This window comes from Nothobranchius furzeri, chromosome 12 (genome assembly GCF_043380555.1).
Source record: "Nothobranchius furzeri strain GRZ-AD chromosome 12, NfurGRZ-RIMD1, whole genome shotgun sequence".
NCBI classification, from domain to species: domain Eukaryota; kingdom Metazoa; phylum Chordata; class Actinopteri; order Cyprinodontiformes; family Nothobranchiidae; genus Nothobranchius; species Nothobranchius furzeri.
In genome coordinates, this window is record NC_091752.1 from 67,947,971 (window position 1) to 67,965,795 (window position 17,825).

Sequence of the window (17,825 nt, forward strand, 5' to 3'; positions counted from 1 at the left end):
CTGAATCTCAGCCAAAGTTCCAACCTTACGACTCATCTCGACAATAATATGAGTTTGTGCATTCACAGTGCGGTGTAATCCATCCCTGAGCTCAGGGATTGAGCCAATATTCCTCGACAGCTCTTAATTTTCCAGTAAGTCAGGTAACCTCCAAGGCCAAAAAGCAGAAAACCTGACACCAAAACCACAAATATCCAGACATCTTCAGTATCCTCTACAGACAGTTGAGACAAGCAGATCAGGTTCCACTGTTTTCAGGAGTCCATGATATACCCAGCTGGCTCTGTCCCAGAGGGACAGCCAGGAGCCCCTTCTCCCGTTCTCATCATTGAAAAAATTTTGTCCATCGCATTGAGAGACCAACTGACCAGGTTCATTTTTTATCATTTCCAGTTTCCAGAAAAAATCCAGAGAAGCGCAGTGCACCCAAAGACCGACAAAGAGCCTTGGGATAAGATAGGGAGGAGAGGAGGAAAAAAGCGTCTGAACTCTCCAAGAGCTGGAAGAAGAAGTCCACCAGGTAAAAATCTGCACATACACACACACACACACCTATTTCATGGTCGTGGAGGCTGAGAGTGTCTTGGCAAGTAGCTAGAAGCTAACATTAGCATTAGCAACTCCACAACATGGCATAATACAATAAGGGTTGTTTTATTTATGGAGATAAAACATCAACAAAGGCAGTGGAAGAGTTGCGTTGCTGTTAGCCAATTTTAAATATGAACTCTTCAAATACCAAAGTTTAGCATAAACAGCATAACCAATCGAAAGGTCGACACATAAGATTTAGCAGTGAGCTGAACAGATGGCAGGAGCTCGGCCACCTCTGGGTCGGCTTGGGAGTAACGACGGCTGGAAAAGTAAAGTTCAAGTTCAAACTTTGGTTCGTTCCACCACCTGCTTGTGAATTTGACCTTTGAACTTTGCTGGTGCTGAGCAGGAAACCTTTCTTCTGCTCAGCCACACACATCAAAAAGATTTACATCCCTTCTGTTTTGTCTGGTTAATACCGGCCCAGTTGCTAATTCAGCAACGCTGGCTACCGCGTTAGCTCCCGTAATCAGAACAGGTAAACTAAAAACAGCTGCTGATTGCTTCTTCTGCACGCTCCCTACAACTCCGTAAACTTCCTGGTTTATTTGGAAGGATTACCGCCTGCAGCAGTTGCTCACATTTAGATAATCTCTCCATCAGTGCACCCTTCTTAATGTTATTACAAAAAGAGTGAGCGATAAGACCGCCGCATATGCTCTGTAGTCATCAGCGTTCTGAATCACGTACAAGTTAGCTCACACCTGGCACGAGAGACCAAGGCTGGCAGGTGGTCGGGATTCAGAAACATTCCTCCTGAAATGAAGGCCCAGACACACACACACACACACACACACACACACACACACACACACACACACACACATGCACACGCACACTCACACACTGAACACAGAGGTGTTTGGCAGCTGCCAAGGGCTTATCTTCCACACTTCCCTCCACACGGCTGATCCAACATGCTCTAAACCAGCTTTGAAGAACTCTCTCTCTCTCTCTCTCTCTCTCTCTCTCTCTCTCTCTCTCTCTCTCTCACCCACACACACACACACACACACACACACACACACACACACACACACACCCTCCCTCGCTTTCTGCCTCCCTTCCCTCTCAGTGTTTGTAACTTTCTTATCCCAGATGTTATCTCCACTGAAGGGAAGTGTGTGGGGAAAAGCAGCGGGGCTTTGGTTGTGAAAAGGTGAATGAAAGCTGGTGTGTTTCCAGCAGAAAGGCAACATTTGCCATCTGAACTAAGACCTGCTGAGAAATCGTGGAGTCATGGCTACAGATGAGAGGATCACAGTGCAGGGTGACAGTTCATGTAAACAGATCACTTGTTTTTGTTTTGTTCTGCGGTCTGCCAAAACGTCAGCGATGTTTAACCCTTTAAGACAGGTGGGAGCGCCGGCGCTCCCACTTGCATATCTGCGTTCAAATGCTTGGAAAACAGAAACTAAATAAGATAGAACTAAAACACTTTTTTGCATATTAAACCCGAGTTCACTTATATCGCACACACTGAACACGTCCAGGAGTGCTGCGCAGACGCTGTGTCGTTCTCATCTGCAGCTCACAGGGCTTCAAACACACATTCACACACCACTACAAACTCCCGACACACTCACACACCACTACGAACTCCCGACACACATTCACACACCACTACGAACTCCCGACACACATTCACACACCACTACAAACTCCCAACAAACTCACACACCACTGCGAACTCCCGACACACTCACACACCACTGCGAACTCCCGACACACTCACATACCACTTCAAACTCCCGACACACTCACACACCACTACGTACTCCCGTTACACTCACACACCACTACAAACTCCCGACACACTCACACACCACTACGAACTCCCGACACACTCACACACCACTACAAACTCCGGACGCACATCACACACCACTACAAACTCCCGACACAGTCACACATCACTACAAACTCCCAACACACTCACACACCACTACAAACTCCCGACACACTCACACAGCACTTCAAACTCCCGACACACTCACACACCACTACAAACTCCCGACACACTCACACACCACTTCAAACTCCCGACACACTCACACACCACTTCAAACTCCCGACACACTCACACACCACTTCAAACTCCCGACACACTCACACACCACTACAAACTCCCGACACACATCACACACCACTACAAACTCCCGACACACTCACACACCACTACAAACTCCGACACACTCACACACCACTACAAACTCCCGACACACTCACACACCACTACAAACTCCGACACACTCACACACCACTACGGACTCCCGACACGCTCAGACACCACTTCAAACTCCCGACACGCTCAGACACCACTTCAAACTCCTGACACACTCACACACCACTACAAACTCCCGACACACATCACACACCACTACAAACTCCCGACACACATCACACACCACTACGGACTCCCGACACGCTCAGACACCACTTCAAACTCCTGACACACATCACACACCACTACAAACTCCCGACACACATCACACACCACTACAAACTCCCAACACACTCACACACCACTACAAACTCCCGACACACATCACACACCGCTACGAACTCCCGACACACAACTGCGAACTCCCGACACACTCACACACCACTTCAAACTCCTGACACAATCACACATTACTACGTACTCCCGACACACTCACACACCACTACGAACTCCCGACACACTCACACACCACTACGAACTCCCGACACACTCACACACCACTACGAACTCCCGACACACTCACACACCAACACGAACTCCCGACACACTCACACACCACTACAAACTCCCGACACACATCACACACCGCTACGAACTCCCGACACACAACTGCGAACTCCCGACACACTCACACACCACTTCAAACTCCTGACACAATCACACATTACTACGTACTCCCGACACACTCACACACCACTTCAAACTCCTGACACAATCACACATTACTACGTACTCCCGACACACTCACACACCACTACGAACTCCCGACACACTCACACACCACTACGAACTCCCGACACACTCACACACCACTATGAACTCCCGACACACTCACACACCAACACAAACTCCCGACACACTCACATACCAACACGAACTCCCGACACACTCACACACCACTACGAACTCCCGACACACATCACACACCACTACGAACTCCCGACACACTCACACACCACTACGAACTCCCGACACACATCACACACCACTACGAACTCCCGACACACATCACACACCACTACGAACTCCCGACACACTCACACACCACTACGAACTCCCGACACACACACACCACTACGAACCCCCGACACACTCACACACCACTACAAACTCCCGACACACACACACACACCACTACGAACCCCCGACACACTCACACACCACTACAATCTCCCGACACACTCACACACCACTACGAACTCCCAACACACATCACACACCGCTACGAACTCCCGACACACTCACACACCACTGCGAACTCCCGACACACTCACACACCACTACAATCTCCCGACACACTCACACACCACTGCGAACTCCCGACACACTCACACACCACTACAATCTCCCGACACACTCACACACCACTGCGAACTCCCGACACACTCACACACCACTTCAAACTCCCGACACACTCACACAGAACACTACGAATGTTTTGATGACTCACGGACCCTCCAAACGGTACATCCTCCCTCCTCGAAGCGGTTGACACCATTACAGCGCCGGGTGATGTTTACGTTTCACTTTCTGTTTCCTCACGTAAATGTTCATGCAAAATTCTTTATTATTGTTATTATTATTAGTGAGAGAAAAGGAAAACTATATATTACAGAAAAAATTGCTTCAAATATTCAATATTAATATATTAGACTCCTGCAGATTGTTATTATTTATGTTTTTGTTTTTGTTACGGTTTATATAAATGAGTGTAGCTCAGAAACTGATTTATGGAAACACTTCAAATAAATTTGTGGTTGTTTGAAACGATTGTTTGCAACTTTTTTTCATTGACAACTTTGAGGGATAAAGGTGTGGAATTTCTGTATAATGAAAAATATTTGTAAAAACAAAAAACAATTATACGTTTCTGTATGGATAATTGCATTTTTAGTAAACTATTTAGTTGCTATGAACATTTTTACATATATATTATTAAAATTTAGAATGTAAGGGTTGTGTTGATGTATAGGAAGTTGAAATACTCCAAAAAATAGCACCACCTTATGTAAAAATGTATATATAAGTTCTATGGCAGGTCTTAAAGGGTTAAATGTATAGAATTATTGCATCATGGGAAACTTTTAAACTGACAAACTGTTTCAATAAATGAAGTATAAGTTTGCATTTTGGGTTCATATCTTTGTACACGTGACTGTAGAGGAGTCAGAAGCTCAGACATACGTCACTCTTGCCTTTCCTCCATTGTTGTTTACATTTGCACCTTTCCATGACCTTTAGAAGTTTTGTTACCGAGTTCAAAATCCTTCAGGCAATGAGAAACCGGAATGTAATAACAAATCTGATTTAACTCCTACCAAAACATTCGTGAAAGAACAGGATTGAAAAAGAGATGCGATGTATTTTGGCTGAGCGGTGTTGCCATGACGTCATCGGGAAGCGCGGGCCTTCGAGCAGATCTGGAAAGGACAGCGCCAGAAAACTACAATCGGCATTGCTTTCTCTCGGTGGAATTAACTAGAGGACAATCAACGTCGCATGGACGTGACGTTCATGTCTACACTGAGTCCGTCGGTCCAGACCACATCTGTAGGACGTCCAAACTAGGTCTTTGCGCAGTGGGATGCTTTCTGCTCCACAGCTAACATCTACTGTAATGTCTGTTAAACTAGCGACAGCCAGGAAGCTCTGATGTAAAACTACACTGAAATGTATGTACTGCCCCCTAGTGGCAGGAAACTACACACTACTGGAAAGATGCTAAATTTCCCTGTGATGCAGAAAAAACTACCTTTGTCTTATTTTCCCATCTACTGACTTTCTGCAGCTAATGCAGGTGATGGGGTTGAAGAAAATGTTTATGTGCACCAGGGTGACAGTGGCTCAGGAGCTCGCCAGGTTACCAGTGGGTTGCCGGTTTAAACCCAGGCTACATCTGTTGTAGGGTCTATGAGCAAGACCCTTCACCCTCCTTTCCTGCTGGTGGCAAGGGCACCCCCAAGGGGTGGCCAGGGGTGGCCATGGCCACCCCCTAGAAAATTGCTGCCCCCCCCCCAGGAAAAGCCAGTGTTAACAAATCATATTAATGTTCAGTCAAACCATATCTTAATCTTGTTTATGCAAGACATGATTGTAAAACAAAATAAAATATTACAATTAATGAGTAAAGAAATAATCAGAATAAAAAAATGCAAATTTTTCTGCTGCTCGCCACTTTAAAAAGTTTTTATCTCCTTAGTTTTTTTTTGTGAACACATCAACAGGTGAATTAACCTAAACAATATATATTTAAGTATAATATACAAATTTGGGGTAACGTTTTAAAAAACTGAAATTTATTTTTCTAAAATGTTTGTGTTTGTAAAATTTAAGTTCAATGTTTTGGATATGTACTGTTATTTTAATAAAAATGAATAAAGGTGCAGTGCAGCACATCGCCACAGACTAAATTCAACCAGAGTTACCACAAGGACCAATTTGGTGTACCACCCCAAAAATGTCTTTGGCCCCATCTGGCCACCCCTATCAAGAATTTCTGGAGGCGCCCCTGGCTGGTGGCCATTGTGCATCAGTGCTTTCGTTCTTTTTTAAACACAGAAACAGTTTTGTTTACCTGTTTGTAGCTACGGTTTCGCCGACAGCTGCCGGCTTCTTCAGGCTGACGCTGATGGTGGCGCGTCACTTCCTTCTCCGTTTATCTGCGGGCAGCAGAGGACGTTGTCGCCCTCTACTGCCCGCTCTCCCCTCTCCGACGATGCAGTCCCATGCGCGGTCCAGCGTGTAAACTCCGTCGTCCCTGTTCATGGTCCCACATCCACGTCTCCTTATCTCTATTGCTTCCTTGATCCATCTTTTGTATTTTTGTTGTTCAGTGGTTATGATCCGTGTGTTGTCCCAGTCCATTATATGGTTTTCTCTTAAGCAATGATCTGTTACGGCTGACTTTTTTATTGTACTTTCTGCTTCTTCTTTTGCTGCTCCTCTGCTGCCCGCAGATAAACGGAGAAGGAAGTGACGCGCCACCATCAGCGTCAGCCTGAAGAAGCCGGCAGCTGTCGGCGAAACCGTAGCTACAAACAGGTAAACAAAACTGTTTCTGTGTTTAAAAAAGAACGAAAGCATGGATTTACAAAGACACAGCAAGAACACACCTAAGATTGTGCATCAGGTTGGCTCCAAAGGCTAATTAGTTGTAGTTGTTCTTCTAAGGATTTCTACACCACACACAGGCACGGGCAGAGAATAATTAACCAAATAAAACATTTCTCAAATATGTACATGAACTTTTTTCTGACGGAGAGACTGTCACAACAAAATAAATAAAAAACTGTCCCCACATCAGTTAATAATCACAAATCATCTGTCTGATGTTTCAGCTCTCCCAAAAGCTGCTTTCAATCAAAATTAAAGCGGTTTATTTAAATGATCAATAAAGAGATCAGTTATTTATCAGCTGAAATTAAAACGAGCTGATTTTATACAGATATTCTCAGCAGACAGTCCAAGAAGGCAGTCTCTCTTCTGCCTCTGCTCTCGTTTTCCTCTCAAGGGCCCACTTAGAGCCATGCTGGTCCGATCTATTTATGTTCAAGTGCCGTCTATCAGGCGTTGTGTGGGGAGCGCTCTGTGTGGGTGTGCAGACGAGCGTTGCTCATCCCACGGGCTGCTGGAGGTGGTTATTCACTCTGATGGGTGTGGGGGAACACACTTTAGGAGCAAACATCCGTTGAGCTCTAAAGATGTTCGGGTTGCCGGGAAGTGCCGCAGAAGCGGTCGTTTTCCAGCCCTGTCAACAGGTGTTCATCCACGGCTGTGGGGAGGAATGCGCCACGTCTTCCTCGACAAATCCTCGGGATGATGGAACAACAGATCCATCGCTGTTTACTCAGAGCCAATTACGCTCTCACTGTGTCTAATCTCGTTCAGTCAGTCACATCGAAGCTGAGGATGTTTGCCAAACCAAACAGGGTCTCGGCTCAGTCTGTGATCTCCGTACAGATTACACGTTTCCACGACGAGCTGGTTTAGCAATCAGAGCAAACAGAAACACAGCCAACGTCTGACGCTCGCGTGACACCTGCCCCTGCGTGTGTGTGGGGGGTGATACTCCTTTACAAGAGTTTTTATTATTAATAATGAAGTACTTTTGCACTTTTATTTTGACACTTTGATCTCGTCTACTGCTGACACCTATGAGGTGCCTTTTGACTAGTAATACATTCAAAAATTAACAGCCGCATTTGATCACATTCAGATAAAATTAATACAGTTTTATAATATTTGGAGCGTAAAAATAGAAATCTTTGAATCTGTACAGTGGTGGAGGGGGCCTAATGATCTTTGGTGGTCCAGCGCCGTTTGCCCCTAGAAGGACCGCCCATGGCAAATTCAACAAAGGTGAAAGACGAGAAAAAAGCGCATCTTCGGAAACCAAAGTACCCGGTCTGCAGGGTTACCAGGGTCTCTGCCTGGAGCAAGGCCTGGGCTTGGAGCAAGAACCATGGTGGCTGGTTTGGTCCAGCTCAAACCGGTTACATAGGCTCGTCCACCTGTTGAACCACCACCTGCAGCAGGAGCTTCAAAGGTCTGGCGCAATATGTATCGGGTAGCAGACCGAGATGGAAGCTTTGGTGATCCACTTCCTGGACACTGGTGGGGAAGGAGCTGGAGCTTGTTCCAGCTAGAAACAATCAGACTCACCTCGATGCGTAGCATTAGCAATTTAAGTTCTGAGCAGGACCAGACTCTCGTTTTTATTGGAGTTTCACCGCGTAAGGATCAGAAAGGTTGGACCAACTGGGGCAGTGGGGGACACGGACTGAACAGGCCTTACCCACTCTAGCAGTAGGTGTGGCTGCAAGGCTTGGAAATTCCCAGACTCGCAAGTGGACACCAGAGATTAGGCGTGGTTCATCTGTGGATCTCCAGCAGCAAAGAAAGGAAGCAGAAGCAGTAGCAAACACAAGATCTCACTCACTAAAACTGGAGGGTTAGACTTCACCAGGGATTACAACTGGGATTACAGTTGGGCGGTTGAAGGAACACATTTTCCAGTGAAAAACCAGAACCTGGAGACCTGGATATAGAATGATATCTCTGGAACAGAAGTCAGGGATTGTCAGGGATTCAATAAGATCCATCCTGGGAATCTAAAGGCTAAGGACGTTAGTAAACTCAGATTGTGTGGGTCTGATATTCACAGATTATGTGCCAAGATAACCTGACACAGAAACATGGACAAATAATGGTTGAAAAAACACTCGTCAGAACCATCAAAGTGGCTCAAGACCTTCGAGAGCCAATCTCTTGTCACTAGCTTAGGATCTTTACAAAAACACTGCTGTGTTTTGCCGGCCGAAGTTAAATTCCACATGCTGGCACAGCAGCATTAGCAAGCACAGCAGTCTGAGCTAGCGCGGCTGTGTTAGCAAGTGCAGCAGCGTTAGCAAGTGCAGCAGTCTGAGCTAGCACAGTTGTGTTAGCAAGTGTAGCAGTGTTGGCAAGTGCAGCAGTCTGAGCTAGCACAGCTGTGTTAGCAAGCGCAGCAGCATTAGCAAGTGCAGCTGTGTTAGCAAGTGCAGCAGTGTTAGCAAGTGGAGCAGTCTGAGCTAGTGCAGCTGTGTTAGCAAGTGCAGCAGCATTAGCAAGTGCAGCCATCTGAGCTAGCGCAGCTGTTTTAGCAAGCGCAGCATTCTGAGCTAGCGCAGCTGTGTTAGCAAGTACAGCAGCTTTAGCACGTGCAGCAGTGTGGGCTAGCACAGCTGTGTTAGCAAGCACAGCAGCCTGATTTGGCACAGCTGTGTTAGCAAGTGCAGCAGTGTTAGCAAGTGCAGCAGTGTTAGCAAGTGCAGCAGCGTTAGAAAGTGCAGCAGTGTTAGCGAGTGCAGCAGCGTTAGCGAGTGCAGCAGCGTTAGCAAGTGCAGCAGTGTTAGCAGGTGCAGTAGTGTTAGCAAGTGCAGCAGCGTTAGCAAGTGCAGCAGTGTTAGCGAGTGCAGCAGTGTTAGCAAGTGCAGCAGCGTTAGTAAGTGCAGCAGTGTTAGCAGGTGCAGCAGCGTTAGCAAGTGTAGAAGTGTTAGCGAGTGCAGCAGTGTTAGCAAGTGCAGCAGTGTTAGCAAGTGCAGCAGTGTTAGCAGGTGCAGCAGTGTTAGCAGGTGCAGCAGTGTTAGCAAGTGCAGCAGTCTGATTTAGCGCAGCTGTTTTAGCTAGTGCGGACCAGGAAACCCTGTGGGCCAAGGCTCACAGATTGTAAACACAGACTATGCGTCCCTCTTTGGCTTTTTGAAAAAAAGAAAAACTGGAAAAAAAAACAGCCGTCTGAATATAAAGCGTGTTTAATGTCAACTTCCTTCCAACATGACTGAGAAATTAGACAGTTTTGAGATTATTTCACTGTAAAAATCGTACATGTTGCTTCTTTAAATCACTTTAGACAAAGATTTTAAGGTACACAGAGTCTAATGTTCACACAGGTGGTAGACTTTTTTATTCGAGCATGTTTTATTATGGTTTTTTTTTAAAAGCACATTAAGAGCCGGCACCAGCACCCTGATCCATCAGCAAGGGTTGTCCGAAAGCCAGCTGTCACCAAACACACACACACACACACACACACACACACACACACACACACACACACACACACACACAGTAAATATTTCAACCAAACATCACTGCAGCTGTGATTTCCATGAGGGCGAAGACATCAACAAAGCCTACACATTGACTCGTTTCACAAGTTTCCAGACTGTTTTTGATTCTTTTTATAAGAAAATATGTAAACAGCAAAAGAAAATCAACTGTAGCTGAGCAGAAAGGTTTTTATCTCCAGTCTAGAAGATAAAGTGTCAGGCTCTGCAACTGTGGAGTCACATAACAAATATGAAAACATCATCATGCAAATGGTTCCAATCCTCCCGTCTTTGATCAAGTTTAATAAGAGGTGGCGTGAATAAGACAACAAGATTGGAACATGATGAGGCTTTTGTGGTGTGGATTTAACGATGATGACAGGAGGATGTTTGGGAAAAAGGAAGAATGGATTCACTCAGCAGGGCTGTTGCTTATACACCTTTGTAGAGCTGCACGATATTAGGAAAACCTGCGATGTTCCATAACAATGATTAATATTGCGATGACGATGTTACTTGCGATAAATAAAAACTTAACTCAGGAACAAAAATGATCAAAAACAAAGAAATAAAAAAATCATAAAAATGACAAAAGCTAAAGATGTGAGGAAAGGGAAAATTAAAATGAACAAGAAAAGGCAATCGGTGGATCCCGGGAAAAGCAGAACAAAGCTAACTTAGGTGTTAGCTAACCGTCAAAATCAAGTGCCGTCCGCCTCGGGGGCGGGCATCTAACCTGTGAGAACCACCCAATTGGCTAAATGGGTGAAGAGTTCTATGTGATTTGTTAAAAAAAAACATCACGTTTCCGTTTGGTTGACAGCATGCATCATGTGTAGCAAACACTTGAGCTGACCATTCATTGCGATATTTTTCTGTTCTTTGCGATATACATATTGTGCATGCTGATATCGCGATAATGATATATTTACGATATATTGTGCAGCCCTACACCTTTGTGACTTTTATGTCTCGTTTTATCATTAGAAGGGCTTTAGCTGTGTCTGAAAAGACACTGAAATCATTCCTATGGAATCACAAGATTCCTCAGAATCTGAGTTGTCCATAGGAAACTTAGGCATTTGGCTTCTTTGCAGCCTATTACATTTCCACCAAATCTGTTTTCCAGCACAGTTAGGACCGTTTTAAAAGTTAGCCCTCGTTCACACCGAGTACAGAACGAGTGTGGCCCAGTTTCTCTACGGTTTCCAGAAAGACTTTGTTGTGGACTTTAGGAAACACACACACCCCCATCCCTCCCTTAAACCTGTCTGGCACTCCCATCACGATGGTGGACTCATGTCGCTTCCTGGGCACCACCATCACCCAGGACCTCAAATGGGAGCCCACCATCACCACCATCAGAAAAAAGGCCCAGCAGAGGATGTATTTCCTGAGGCAGTTGAAGAAATTCAACCTATCACCACAGTCAATGAGGCATTTCTACTCCGCTATCATCGAGTCCATCCTCACCTCCTCCATCACCGTGTGGTACGCTGGAGCTACCACCAGGGACACGAGGAGGCTGCAGTGTGTCATGCGCTCTGCAGAGAAGGTCATTGGATGCAAACTCCCCTCCATTCAAGATCTGTACACCTCTAGGACATTGAGGCGTGCAGGTCGGATAATAGCTGACTCGTCTCACCCTGGACACAGTCTCTTTGACTCGCTCCCATCTGGCAGAAGGCTCAGATCCATTCGGACCAGAACCTCTCGCCACAAAAACAGTTTCTTTCTCTCTGCAGTTGGACTTTTGAATGAAAATCCTACGGCAGCCCACTCAAGTTGATTGGTCCCAGTCACGTGACCCGATGCTGTGCTTGAACCATTCAACAAACACTCAGATTAATACCTACACGGAGTAGATAGCTGCTTCTCTAATTCTTGCCACTTTTTACATTAATAATTTTATCATGAGTGTTTTATTAGTTCTTATATTTGCTTATCTCTTAATTAATTATTTTTCTATCTTACCTTCTGCACCAAAATACTGCAGCAATTTCCTAATGTTGTGACTTGGCACACATATGGCAATAAAAACTTCTGATTCTGATTCTGAAGACTGCCGTTCACACTTGTGTGCCGAACGTTTCTGGAGATCTGCTCCCAGAATAAGAGTATCAAATGACCAGAACATTTAAATAATTTGTTTAAAGATAAACTTGTAAAAATAACATCAACTATCATATGTTTATCACAATAAAACAAAAGTGGCAAAGAACAATGCGACAGGTTTAATTTCAAATATGCCGTATGCACCTCACTGTCCCACGCCTCACTTCCTGTCTGGCTCTAAAGGTCAAATTCACTATTTTTCCAGTATATGTGTGGTGGTCTTTAGTATAAATGAGTGGAAGTTGTTCTCTGTGGGTTAAAAGCCAGGGGAGTGAGGTGCAAAAATGCAGCAGGATCTGGGGTCTTCCACTTCCTGATATTCTGACATCTCTCCTCTGATTGGCTAACAGCAACATGACCCTGCCGCTGATAGGACTCTGTTTGCTCTGCAAAATGGATGCGTTATCTCCACAAATAACACAAGCCTGAATAGGTTCTGTTGTGGAATTGCTAATGCTATCGGTTAGCTTCTGCTAGCTAAGATGTGCTGTGCTGTTTCCTGGACGCTAAACCAACAGCCTTCCCCGCCTTCATGAAAATCCACATGCAGCGCCCGGAGAGAATCGACCCCATGGGGAAATGTATGCAACTCCAGATCTACAGCCGGTGTGAACGCTCTGATTGGACTCAATGGCTTTTGGTCCACAAGGCAGCTGTACGGAGTCCAGTCCACATCCGTTCCACAGTCGGTGTGAACGAAGCTTTAGACATTCCTTTTAAAAAATGCGACTTTAGTTAGCATAGCTCACAATAACAATTACTCACTCTCATGCTGGGGTTGTTTTCAGTCACTAATTATTAGAATATTAACGCTGCACAATATATAGAAATACGTATTACAGCAAATTCATTCAAATCAAGACTAAAGTTTCAGGTTAAACAGCTGAAAAGAAAATGTTTTCTCACAAACAGCCATTCAACAGCGTCTCTCCTTAATGAATGAAAATGTTCCCATGAAGGTGTTGGCGTCATCACCACCTTGTGGGGTAGGACTCACTGTTGTAGCTTGGATGGCTCATCCTGAAGAGCTTGCACTCATCATCATCTGGAGCCCCCGAGGCAGCAAAGTCAATAACAGTCATCTGAAGCTGATTAAATAGCTGAAACGCAGTTTCTGAACATTGTTAGCGTTAGACCTCCCACATGCACATCAAAACAAGGGGAAATAAAGTTTATCCACTGGTTTTGAATGAGCCTAGTTATGTGTTGCATTTGTATGAATTGTTGGCCCTCAGTCGGCCCTCCCCATTGGGAGAGCGGTGGGGGTGGGGGCTGCTGCCGCCCGTGGACTCATCTCTAGGCCGAATGTGAGATCCAATATGGACTGGGACTGTTAAACTACAAGCAGGGCCAGACCGCAGCGACCGGGAGCCCTGGCCTTCCAGATCAGCCCCTTCTCCACGGGCGAGGATCAGCGGGACATTAGCTACATGCTAACGCGGTAAAACAACTGCTGCGTCATCGCTCTACCGCTTTTTCCTTGCTAAAAACGCCTGGAAAAACTCTGTTAGCTTCGGGTTACCATGTAGCTAATGTTCTACCAATCACCAACTGTGGAGTAGTGCTAGCCCAAGCTGGGCAAGCAGCCCACTTGGCTAAGCGGCCCACCGGGACAGTGCCAGAATGCCAGATAGGCCAGTCCACCCCTGCACACACACACACACACACACACACACACACACACACACACACACACACACACACACACACACACACACACAGCAGCGTCTTTGTTCATGTTGGGAGTTTTTAGGCCGGTTGGGTCTCACAACCAACCAAATGAGGTAAAAAAAAGAAAAAGATGTTTAAGTTTTTAGCGAAATATCTCTAAAGCTATCAGACGGAAATAGGTGAAACTCTCAGAAAGAATACATTGGGTGTAAATCTACAGCTAATTTATGTGGTCAAACCAAGATGGCTGACACTGCTTACTGCCCTTGCACACCCTGAGTCAAACCAGTTCACGATGACTACTAAAACTAATCAGCATAAACAAGGGTTCTTTGGGTCAGGGTGATGTTTCCCTTTACATGAGATATCCACGTTTCACAAAACAAAATGTGAGGTCCTGGCAGCAGAATCCATCGCTATCAGGAGACCACGCTGCACAAGAAAGAGGAGCAGAAAACGGTTGTTGTGATGTCAAATAAGATTTAGCAACACATCTTCACCAAACAGAGCAGGTTACCTGTATGGTCATGCTCTGATCCCAGGTGGAGATGTGTGCTGATAAAATCAGACTAGATAATACCCTCTCGCGGTGCCTCTCGTCCTGGCAGAACCGCTTTCTCACAAACTTTCTTCATATTATAGTGATGTGATTTCTGATTCTTGGATATATTTATTCATTGCTCTGTGTAAACTCTCCGTATTCACTTATTTAGATTTTTCATGGACGCTGAAGTGTGTGGTAACTTAACTGGTATATCATTATTGCAATTGAGCTGGTGAGATTATGATGAGGTCCTGGAGTTTGTTGTTGCTGGGTGTGTGTGTGGTGTGTGTGTGTGTGTGTGTGTGGGGGGGGGGGGGGGGGGGGGGGTTGTAAAATATTTGTAATGAAATTGAAAGAGACCTCAGTAAGAATAGCTCCACACTATGGTGGGAGCTAATGAAGTTCTCAATAAATAAAAATAACAAAATAAAAAAATATTAAACTTTAAAAGGCAACAAACGTGAAAATCGTTCAGCGCTGCTTCTGCCACTGCAGGTCACTTACTTTCATGCAGCCGCGTACCTAAACACGCCACAGACATGAGATGCTGATGCATAAGTGGTACGGGGGGGTTAGCAACACTTCTACCAAGTCATAACTATCATGTTGAGTGCTATCACCATCATCTGCTTTTAAAAGCCCAAAAGAACGTTTGACCTCTGAGGAAATTCCCTGTAGGTGTTAGCAGTAATCAGGGTTTTCATTTACGAGTGCACTACCACCGTTTGCACTTTTTTGACATTTCCGGAGTTCAGATGTATATAATTGTATAAGTGTGAGGTCTGATAAGGTTGCCGCTGTACCACCAACCACTGGAGCATAATTGCAGAGCACTTTCTCACTGATTAATAGTTCCACTGCAACTACATGTGCATGCCTTTCACCTGACAATTAGCCTCCCCTCTCTCCTCTCTCAACCCCATCACTCAGAATGCAGGCTCTGTCTCACCGTGCAGCAGGCGCTGATGTCATGGTGGTGGTGGTGGGGGGAAGGGGGGGCGTTCCTTCTTCTTTACGAGCGCAGCTCTGTGATCTCTGGTGGGGATCGATTAGTTGAGCAATCAGGCCGCCCTGTGTTGTCCGTGTGAGTAACTGCTCGTAAACAGCTTGGTTGCCTGGTGAGCGGGGAGCTCACTGGCTCAACACAAACAGCCACCCAAGTCAGACTGGCTGAAGCAGTGTGGTGTGACATCAGCTCCAGCGTGGCTCCATTAATGAGTGTAATTAGGATTCAAATGTAATAAATGGCTCAGGTCAAACAGCGGCCTGTTAGATGTTGACATCAACAGTTGGGTTGATATGACTTGTACTTTATTCTTCATGCAACAGACATGTTCTGTAGATGATACATTTGTTCTGTACTTGACCCTTGTCTGATTTGACTCATGATCCCTTTGATCTGCACAAAAAAATACATCTTCAAGAGGCTACATTTGGTAATCATGCAATCAGTAAAGCCCAGCTTTGCCCCCCTCTCTAGACAATCACCGATCACTGCTGCCAGTAATAGCACACCATCTTTAATGAATAATAATGCATAATGAGCAGCATATCGCAGTCCGTTTCTCCTCATGTGGCAAAGTTGGTAGTGATCCAGGGGAGGCGGGAGTGGGCGTACTGCTGGTTCAGTTTCCTGGAACGAACGCTGTCTAACTCCTGGGATCTTTGTTGCATGCCACTTGTTTTCTATAAGACCTTTGTTGCCTTTTGATGAACTAAATTTGCTAATTAAAGCTGCAGAATAACTGAACAACTGTCAAAGCGGAAGTAAAAAGTAGGGAACTGGACGCTCTTTACAGGCTGATCACCAGCCATGAAACTGAGTAAAACATTTTACTAATTATTGGTCTGAAACACTCCATAATAGTTTAAGTTTTGCTTCTTGACTGACCAATAAAGAGTGCTCTTGAAACACAACGATGATGGATTGGATGGTGGGAAACACCCTGCGGTCTCTGGCTTTGGGAATACTTCTTATTTACTTTATGAGCGTGTGTCAATGTATGCATCTGTAAAGACATTTAAAGATCTGTGCCTGTTTCTGATAAAGTGTTGAGTAATAAACACATAAAAGCCTAATTTGTGTGTTTTTGCTTGATGGCTTGAGGCTTAGGAACTGCTAGGTGGAACCAAGTTGACAGGAGTGGCATTTCCTTCCTAAAGTTGATTTAGAAAGGGTGCCTCAGTCACTCAGCCAGGGTTGGCTTGTGAAAGAAATCATGGTTGTTTAATATACAACCTTTTTATTGGAAGCAAATGAAAACAAGCTTAGTTTTATAAACAGTCAATTAGTTTGACTCTTTTTCACATTTGCTATGGAACTGCAAAGAGGATTATTGACCATTTGCTCAAAAGCCAGGCATTTCCTGAATAACACCATGTGACTGAACCAATGTGTTTGTGGTGCAACATGGAGTTTTCTGGTACATGAAACATTAAATACTAAGTATAAAACATTACTTATGGATATAAAACATGAACAACTGGATATGTAACCTCAACTACTGGATATTAAACATCAACTCCAGGATATGAAACATCAACTGTTGGATAAGAAGCATAAACTACTGGATGAGAAACATCAACTACTGGATATGAAACATCAACTGTTGGATAAGAAGCATCAACTACTGGATAAGAAACATCAACTACTGGATATGAAACATCAACTGCTTGATAAGAAACATCAACGACTGGATAAGAAACATCAACTACTGAATAAGCCACATCAACTACTGAATATGAAACATCAACTACTGGATATGAAACATAAATTGTTGGATAAGAAACATCAACTACTGGATTTGAAGCATAAACTATTAAATATGAAGCATCAACTACTGGATATGAAACATCAACTATTAAATATGAAGCATCAACTACTGTATATGAAAAGTCAACTACTGGATATGAAAAAATAAACTGTTGGACAAGAAACATCATCTACTGGATATGAAACATCAACTAATAAATATGAAGCATCAACTATTTTAAATTAAATATCAACTATTACATATGAAGCATCAACTACTGGATATGAAACATCAACTAATAAATATGAAGCATCAACTATTGGAAATGAAATATC

General features: G+C 44.6%; 2 protein-coding genes across 2 annotated transcripts in view; one reads left to right on the forward strand and one right to left on the reverse strand.

The window, feature by feature from the left end:
- Positions 1–6,902, forward strand: part of LOC139062264 (uncharacterized) — a 56,584-nt gene extending 49,682 nt beyond the window's left edge. Inside the window, exons 7-8 of the mRNA XM_070543134.1 lie at positions 394–520; positions 6,775–6,902. The gene's annotated coding sequence lies outside the window, so the exon portion shown is untranslated. The remainder of the gene's footprint in view (positions 1–393; positions 521–6,774) is intronic.
- Positions 1–17,825, reverse strand: part of ntn1b (netrin 1b) — a 64,046-nt gene that overhangs the window by 29,231 nt on the left and 16,990 nt on the right. The window lies entirely within an intron of this gene.